Source organism: Myotis brandtii, unplaced genomic scaffold, assembly GCF_000412655.1.
Source record: "Myotis brandtii unplaced genomic scaffold, ASM41265v1 scaffold782, whole genome shotgun sequence".
NCBI classification, from domain to species: domain Eukaryota; kingdom Metazoa; phylum Chordata; class Mammalia; order Chiroptera; family Vespertilionidae; genus Myotis; species Myotis brandtii.
The window spans coordinates 1061380-1071035 of NW_005371138.1; the positions used below are offsets into that span (position 1 = coordinate 1061380).

At 34.8% G+C, this 9656-nt stretch overlaps 1 protein-coding gene and 1 long non-coding RNA gene across 19 annotated transcripts in view; both read right to left on the minus strand.

Annotated features, from left to right (window-relative positions):
* LOC106724273 overlaps positions 1-6995 on the minus strand; it is a 27995-nt gene extending 21000 nt beyond the window's left edge. The window contains exon 1 of the long non-coding RNA XR_001360025.1: positions 6877-6995. This is a non-coding gene — a long non-coding RNA (uncharacterized LOC106724273). The remainder of the gene's footprint in view (positions 1-6876) is intronic.
* The window catches only part of SOX6 (SRY (sex determining region Y)-box 6), a 384360-nt gene that overhangs the window by 222462 nt on the left and 152242 nt on the right, over positions 1-9656 (minus strand). The gene's annotated exons all lie outside the window — the stretch shown is intronic.

A 9656-nucleotide genomic window follows, 5' to 3' on the forward strand; every position in this document is an offset into this window, starting at 1 on the left:
ACCAGGGGCTGCACCTAGGGATTGGGCCTGCCCTCTGCCACCTGGGAGCAGGCCTAAGCCAGCAGGTCGTTATCCTCCTGAGGGTCCCAGACTGCAAGAGGGCACAGGCCGGGCTGAGGGACCCCCCTCCGCCCCCCCACCCCCGAGTGCATAAATTTTTGTGCACCGGGCCTCTAGTACATATATAATCATTTCCAATGAAATCATTTGTGCTTCAAGAGGTAATGAATTGTTCAAGGTCCCTATGGCATATAACAAAACGCTCTTGATACCTACTGGCAAACTACTATTTACTGAGGACCTATTTTGTCAGTCACTTTACAATCACTGACAATAATCCTGAAATGCATGTCCCACCACCACCACCCATTTTACAGGTTATAAAGCTGAAAGTAAAATTGATTAAATAAGTTGCTCAGTTTATGCCATGGTTCAAACCCACATCTGATCAAGTCTACACGCCATGTCTAGTATGCTGCAATTCCAGTTGCAAAACATTAGGAACAAAACAACTACCTTCTTTAAGCCAGAAACTCCATTCAGGGTCTTCATAGAATCGTTGATCTCTTAAATGTGACTAATTTGCTTTGTAGTTATTAATGATGAGTTAATTTATTGTCAATGTAATTATGTGCTAATCTATTTTAAAATTCTGGTTCAGTGGTTCTCAAAGTGTGGTTCATGGACCCCTGGAAGTCCCAGGGAACTCTCCAAGGTGACCGTGAGGTCAATATTGTTTTCATAATGTTACTAAGGCATTAGCTGCATGTTACAGTGTTGACATATGCACTGATGAATCAAAGGCAAGCAGCCCTACCATTTCAAGAGAAACAACTAACAGTATGGGTTAAAATAATATAATTTGAAATTTTAAGGAAAAATTAGAATTTTGGAAAACTTCTGCCATCATGAGCATGACAGTTGTGCAATACTTAAAAGCTTTTTCTGATAAGATAGGTGGTGATAGTAATGAATGTAATTATTTGATGCTTATAATGAAAGGTGCCAACATAAGATCTGCATAACTCAGTAAACTATAAAGTACAAAATTTAAAAATCAGCCCCTGTCCCATACTCTTCATTTTGCACTGCATAGTCAAATGCCATCATGAACATGACAGTTGTGCAATACTTAAAAGCTTTTTCTGATAAGATAGGTGGTGATAGTAATGAATGTAATTATTTGATGCTTATAATGAAAGGTGCCAACATAAGATCTGCATAACTCAGTAAACTATAAAGTACAAAATTTAAAAATCAGCCCCTGTCCCATACTCTTCATTTTGCACTGCATAGTCAACCTCTCTTAACAGTTTATTAAATACACTTTTAACAAATTTCTGCATACGTACAATTTTCTATACAAATGGGAATACACACACATATATATATTCTCCTCAGTTTCACTCTTAATAGCTCCGAGATGTTACTCTTCTTAAATCAACCAATAACTCAGATAAATGAAGAAGCTATGAAAAAAGTCTCCAAATCAGTGACCCCATTTCTACCAACATAACAAATGTGAGGTATTTTCACTTAACACTCAGCTTTGCTTATTCCTTTGAGATAAGATGCTACTAAAAATGGGACTAAATTTACCACCCAAAATATTGTGAAATCAGCATTCCAAGTTATAGGAGAAATTTCTTTCAATTTGCCCAAACACATTTCACTCCCAGATTCCTATTGTTCTGCTGTCACCCTGTCATCTCTTATTCCACTATGAGTCATATTCCAATCTACATGTGGGGACGGATAGATGGATGGATGGACAGATGGATGGATGTATAGCATGGATGTTAAAGATTATTTTCAATGCTGGGTTTGTACACTAATACTGAAATAAAAAAAAAGTTTGTATTCAAAGAATATGAGCTACTTTGATAGAGAAAGGTTTCACCATCAGCTTAAATCTAACACATGTCATTAAAGCTCCAGTATGTGTTTTCACTAACTCTACACAGGAGGATTACAGATGTCCTGCTAGCTACCATTTCCTGGTAAGCAATCTGAATGGCTTCCAGGAAATTGCTAATGACCTTCATTTTACTTAAAATCTAGGCTGCAATTAGTAATAGTTTTTTTTCTCTGTGCTGGTGACAATGTTTTTTTTCATCACAGCAATCAGCAAGAAAAAAAGTAAAATGTCTTGTTTTTGAATTACGTCAAAATGAATTCACTTTTATTCTGATATGTCATCAAATAGACTAATACATATTTAATTGTAATTGTGTAAGAATACTTTGGATCCTTTTTACTTCTGCCCAATTTTGCCTCCTTTGCCATTCTAAGCTGCAGCTATTGCTAAAATTAGCATTTAAAAAATGAAATCAATAGGAATGTTTTATAATTGTTGACTATGCATTTAAGAATAATTAAAAGTTTTGAAAAAAGACATGATTTAAAAAATGAAAGAAGACATGATTTTAAAGTAAAGTTTTATGTTTTTAATTATAATAATTAACTATTTAAAAAGAAGTTTCAGAGTCTTATTCAATGAACTTAAGATATGATTATGTGGTCAATGTAATAATAACAAAGAACAATTTTAGTCCGTGTTATATTTATAACTAGAACCTGTTATTAAACTTCAGTATTTTCTTATATGTAAACATTGATTTCACTAATTAGATCCAACTGATCTTTTCCCCAACGTATTGATTTCTTTTAATCCCAACAGTTAACAATGATTCTAATGTATCATAATACTTTAGACCTTAATCATATAGTAATTTTTGCCAGTAGCTTTTGTTTGAATTTTAATTAAGAAGACCTTGTGTCTCCAAACCAAAGGGGGGGGGGTTAATTGCTTGTATGTATATCATACGGACTTCAAAAGAAGTAAAAGATGTTTATAATGGAGAGTACAAAGGAGAGCTTTGAAATGTCTACAGTCATGCAAACTGGTATAATTTTAAAACTATGGGTGTTGCTGTGGTGTAATGCATGTTATTTATAAAACTAGTTGCAGTGTGCACTTATTGTTAGCAAAATGAATTCTGGGCTTTGCAATCATTACTCACTATTGATTACAAGATAACCAAAAACTTCATGAAATGGGCTAAACATGTTATTTGGGGAGAATTTTATTTCCACGTTAGCAATTTATTATGTGACTTGGAGCAGTAACTTTTCTGGATATTGGGGTTCCTATATCGAAAATAAGTTGGATTACATAATATGCAAAACCTCTTCAAGTCTATTTTTTTTAATTTCTATGATTCTAGATATTACTCTGAAGTTCTATAATTATACAGATCTATACAGAAAATAGTGACACTACTACAATATTTCATACAAACAGGCAAGCAAGAAAATAACATGTACTCTCAATCTCTTTCACAAGCTGGTCTCTAGAGTAATATAGCATTTGTCTTAGAAATAACAATTTAAATTTTTCAAAATACATGAATTCTAAACATGGATAGATTACTGTTTCACCCATTTTCCTAATGAGACAGAAAGAATCACTAGGTATGTGAACTTTGCAGATTTTATCAGAGTTTAAAAATGGCAGATGATTTGCTTCATAATATTTCCAGATTTTTTAAAGTTCCCTCAGATGAACAAATTGCTATAAATTTTAATGGAAATTCAAGAAAAACTCATTTATAAATGAATATGTAAAGTGTACAGTCATAGCTTTTAGAAAACCACTCTAGTCCTTCTGTGATTGCCTATAACCGAAAACAGCAGTAACTATGATTTACTATTCCTAAAAAAAATTAATATTCTATAGAAAGGGCAATATATGGAATAAGCAATCAGAGCACTTAGATACAGTTTAAGGCCCTTACTATAAAAGTGAATAAACTAGGGGAGAGAATTGGCATTTAAGATAGTAACTTGTGACTCAGACCTGTAATTCTTCAGGAATGCTGTTGGAATCATTCTGACCCTTTGGTGATAACAGCACTGCTTAAGTTACTTTAAGAATAACCTACACTATTTGATCTTCAAAAGATCTATCATGCACTGAAAAAAACCATGACTTTTGTGTTCCTGTGCTCTCATCCAAAGATTTATGTTTGCAATCAAAACTCAAAACGAAACCAGGCTCTCAGTGGCACACAGTAGCAATATTATAATAAATTCACATTTTTAATGCAGTATTTATGCCAAGCACAACTGTAATATGCTTGTACTATTTAATGCAACATAGTTCCAAATTTTACTTCTCTCAGTAACAACACTAATGAAGTAATAGGGAGCAATACTTAAAGTCTTTAATAGTAAAGCATGTCAGTAACATTAGGCACTGCAACCAAGCTCTCAGACATAATAGTTGAATAAATACATAAGTAATTGTGTTTCAACAGTGGCTTTGAAAAACATTGGGAATCATTTGTAGAATTTTCCATTTAAAAGCATTTGTTCAATCACTTTTTGTTCCAATCAGGAATTGCCATATTTTTCTAAGCTGTAGAAGAGTATACCTACAAAACATCTACCTTAATCACTAAATGTAAATATTGAGATAATTCATCATAAATGACCAAGGAAGGAAAACACTATTTTCCTTATTTGGTTCATATCACATAATTATTTTTTTTGGCTCTCTTATCATCTGTGTGTTTGACAAACACTAGCACAAACAGTGTGTGTTAACTCAAACAACCAACATTACTGTTTCTCTGGCACACTGCCCAGGGAGGCGCCTTCACACCAAGGAGGAGATGCCAGCCACAGCAATGAGGGGCATGTGTGCAAAACAGGGAGGCTGGCTAAGATTCTCTTCTAGAAACCACAGAAAGCTAGACCCATTTATGGAGACAGAGGATAAGTCTTAATGCTCTAAACATCAGTTATATGCCACCCTTGCATTTAGAAATGTTTCATAACCATAACTATCCTGGCATTCTCACTCCTTTGGTACAATTCAAACAAACAAATGGGCCATGCACTTTCCTAGCCTATCACTACTTCTGTTTTACCTTGGATCCTTCTTCCATATTATTCCTCCCCCTTCTCTCATTCATGTGTAGATCAAGACAAATACCACTATAGAAACTGTATTACCTATACCCACTCCTGCTTTGCTATACTGCCTCACTTATACAGAAATGGGTAAAAATGGAACTGTTTTCATTGTTTGTGTGTTGTGAGAGGAACAGTCCAGACCTGCCTTCCCCTGGTCCCCACCTCAGAATTCTAAGACTCTGAGGAATTTGAAAACTGCTCTGTATTGTACTAAACAGAACCTTTAGAGGCCAGGTTTCAAACCCTGTGTCTACAGCTTTCTAAGTAACTCAAACATGCCACTTAATTTCTCTCAGTCTCCTTTTGTTCATACATTAAATTAATTTTCCTCACTGGGTTATTATAAGGATCAAATAAAATAATATAGTGTTTTAGCACTTTGTTTCCTTTGTAAACAAAAAATATCTTTTAAAAGTACTTACTATATTGTTTACAGTCAGAATATAAATAATATTTTAAAGATCAGTCTTATAATTAAGAAAGTATAATAAATACTAGTATTAATTTTGAAAGAACATTAGGAGGTCATGAAGATAACATCCCACCAGAGTACAAATACGCTCTACAAAATCCTGTTTAAAATTTTCTACAGCTAAATTGCCACTGATGTTATATTATTAAAGAGTCCCTTCATCTATTCATTTAACAAAGATTTATTGAACACCTATATTTGAGGCACTCTCTCTTGATGCAGTCCAACTCTATCCATGTCAGGTAGCCATTAATTGTTTCTAAGTTCTTTTGTATATTGAGAACTATTTCCCTATTGTCTGAACCTTCTAAAACAACACAAAACAAACATTTAATTAATTAATTTGTTTATTGTTGACACTATTACAGATATCCTGTCCTCTTCTTTCAACAGCACTTCAACCTGCTAACATGTATTAGGCCAAATTTCCCTAGGTCTTTAATTACTATTTTTATTACATCTACAGAACTCTTCACCATTAAGACAATAGATCACTTAAAAATATGGCACACACCCCCCCAGAAGAAAAAAAAGAAGAAGAAAAAGGGGGACATTTGTAATACTTTCAACAATAAAGATATATTAAAAATATATGGTACCCCAATTAGACCAAGGCACAGGTCTAACCATTTTATGCTATATTTCATTTAAATTCTTAATAAAGTTATTTAGCAATACTTGTAATAAAGTTAATGTGACTTGAACATTGCTTTGAGATTACTGCTATTAAATTTGTGCCATTTACAGCTCTCTGGACTCAATTAATGCTGCTACTGGAGAGACTAGCTATGGAAACATGGTGGGAGTGAGCGACAGGATTTCCTCTTAAATATTAGACAAGACTCAGATAAAGACCCATTGAAAATCTATGATTCCGTATTTCTCAAACTCTAGCACTATTCCAACTCCCTCATATTGAGGGGTTTCCAAAACATTGCTTTACTTCATTTACATAATAAGACTTTTATTTGGGCCCTAGCCGGTTTGGCTCAGTGGATAAAGTGTCAGCCTGCAGACCAAAGGGTCCCAGGTTGGACTCTGGTCAAGGGCGTGTGTCTTGGTTGCAGGCTCTCCCCTGCTAGGGCTGGGCCCTGTTGGGGGAGCATGCAGGAGGCAACCAATAGATGTGTTTCTCTCACATTGACATTTCTCTCTCTTTCCCTCTCTTTAAAAAAGAACAAACACAATAAAACAAAAACTTTTATTTGGAAGCATTGCTTTCTTAAGTAAAATCTAAAAAGAAAATTACTAATGTATTGTCTTTTAATATGTGGCAATAATAAACACATTGCATTAGAGATCCATTTTTCAATACTGCTCTTATCCATTCTACTGTCCACACTTTAATTCTCCCTCTAGCACCTAATCCAGTGGTTCTCAACCTGTAGGTCATGACCCCTTTCGGGGTTGAATGACCCTTTCACAGGGGTCGCCTAAATAAATTTTAGAGAAGTATGTAAACACCTTAAAGAACAATTATGAATGTGATCCTGTAATACTTATTGCCCACACTTTAAGATACTGTAAAGCTACAGTGATTGATACAGCAGAAGACTAACAAAAGTTTAAATAAAAAGATCAATGGGAATAGAACAAAAAACTGAGAAATGGTTTCAAATATGCAATCAGTATGCAGTAAAAGATGTTATGTCAAGTCAGAAGTGATAAGATGAGCTATTTAATAAATGATACAGAAATATTTGGTTAACTGCCTGAGAAAAACGATTAGGTTGTACCTCTATATGAAATTATACATCAACATACATTCAAGAGGAATTAAAGAGTTAAATGTATAGTAATCTAAAAAATGAAAGAAAATACACAAAATATTTTATCTAATCTCAAAGTGGGTGAAGCCATTCTAAACAAACCCCCAACAGAAAAAAAAAGAAAAAAAAAAGAGGGAAAGACTGGACAACAAAACCATAAAGTAAAGAAAATAACAAAATGTAACATATTACAGATAAAGACTAACACCATTAAAATATACAAGGTGGGGCAAAAGTAAGTTTACAGTTATGAGCACATGAAACTTAATTCTTGTATTGTTATGTATTAATTATTGTATTGTTTTCCATATAAACAACTGTAAATCTAATTTTGCCCCACCCTGTACATTAAGAGTTACAAAACCACAATAACTAGACAAATCCTTTAAAGGAAAATGGGCACACAACATAAATAGGCAATTCACAAATGAAGAGATATTTAATATAAATAAATGTATGTAAAACTCTTCAGTCTCAATGATAAGGCAATTCAAAATAATTCAGCAATAATATGTTATTTTCTTCTATCAAACTGGCAAGAACTTTTTAGTTAATAAAACTGCTATTGAGGGTAAGGGCAAAATACTTGCAGACACTACTAGTGAGAGCACAGAATACTATATGCTTTCTGAAGGACAGTGTGGCAATAGGTAGCAAAAGCCTTTAAAGAAAGAACAACTCTGACCCAAGAGTTTCACTTTTTAGTAGTATATTCATTCCAAGAAAATAGTCACTAGTTAGTACTGAAAAATATTAAAAAGTTATCCATGCTCAAGGTTTTCTTTATAATGACAAATGATAAAAACAACTGAAATATTGAATAAAAGACTCAGTTAAATTATGAGAACCCCACTTTATGCAATTTTCTTTTTTTTAAATATATTTTTTATTGATTTTTTACAGAGAGGAAGGGAGAGAGATAGAGAGCCAGAAACATCGATGAGAGAGAAACATCAATCAGCTGCCTCCTGCACACCCCCCACTGGGGATGTGCCCGCAACCAAGGTACTTGCCCTTGACCGGAATCGAACCCGGGACCTGTCAGTCCACAGGCCGATGCTCTATCCACTAAGTCAAACCAGTTAGGGCTATGTAATTTTTCTTGCAAAAAAAAATGACCTAATCACAGGGAAATTCACAATATATCTTTAGGTGGGAAAGACAGACTACAAAAGAATAAATAGTAAAAAGGTTGTTCTGATTTTAAGAAAAATTTTAACATGAATATACATAAATTAAAATAGAAAGGATATTCAATATATTACAGGTAGAATTAAAAGACAATTTAATTTCTTTTGGGTTTCTATACTTTTTACAATAAGTATAAATTTTATAATGAGAGAAAAATAGTGAGTTAGTAAAAATCCACAATGATTGAGATTTATAAATACTGATAACCCACAATAGTATGTGTTTCTTGGAAATAGTATTCAGATCACTTTGACACTGCAGAATAATTATAGCTAATTTAGGTGGATAATAACTGGCCTGATCTCACCTAGACAAAAACTGTACATTGAGTTGTAGCAGTGATTGGATCACTCTATGAACACTACTTTAATTTTTTCATTTTTATTATATTATTGTTATATTTTCTGTATAATTTTATGGTGAAAAAATATTAAGATGTAAGAAGAGACCATTAAGTAGACTAAATCAAAATGAAAAATTTAATAAGAATCTTATCTTCTATGCTCATAAAACTGAGAGTAGCACACAAATGACAGTTCACTTACCTCATATAGACTCCAGAAAGAAAAATGTTAAAGAATTTGAAAACCCTAACTTTTCAAACGTGTTTCACTTTCAAGATTTAGGTATTTGGAATATCTGAGACTAGTACAATTTTTATATTTTAAATTCATAATTAGAATTAAAAATAAAGTAAGATGGGAAGTGGGGGCAGGGGAGAGAAGATAACCTGATGCTATAAACATGATGCTTCATCATCCTATCTAAAAAAAATAGTAATTTGCAAATTGACCATCACTCCAACACACAAGATGGCCACCCCCATATGGTCAAAGATGGCTGCCCCCATGTGGACACAAGATGGCCAGCAGGGGAGGGCCGTTGGGAGGGACTAGGCATGAAAGGAAGGGCAGTTGGGGGCGACCAGGCCTGCAGGGGATAACAGTTGGGAGGGACCCAGGTCTGCAGGGGAGAACAGTTTTGGGGGGACCAGGCCATCAGGGGAGAGCAGTTAGGGGTGACCAGGCTGGCAGGGGAGGGTAGTTAGGGGCAATCAGGCCAGCAGGGGAGGACAATTAGGGACAACCAGGCCTGCAGGGGAGGGCAGTTAGGGGCGACCAGGCTGGTAGGAGAGGGCAGTTAGGGGCGACCAGGCTGGCAGGGGAGGGCAGTTAGTGGTGACCAGGCCAGCAGGGGAGGGCAGTTGGGGGCAACCAGGCCTGCAGGGGAGGGCAGTTAGGGGC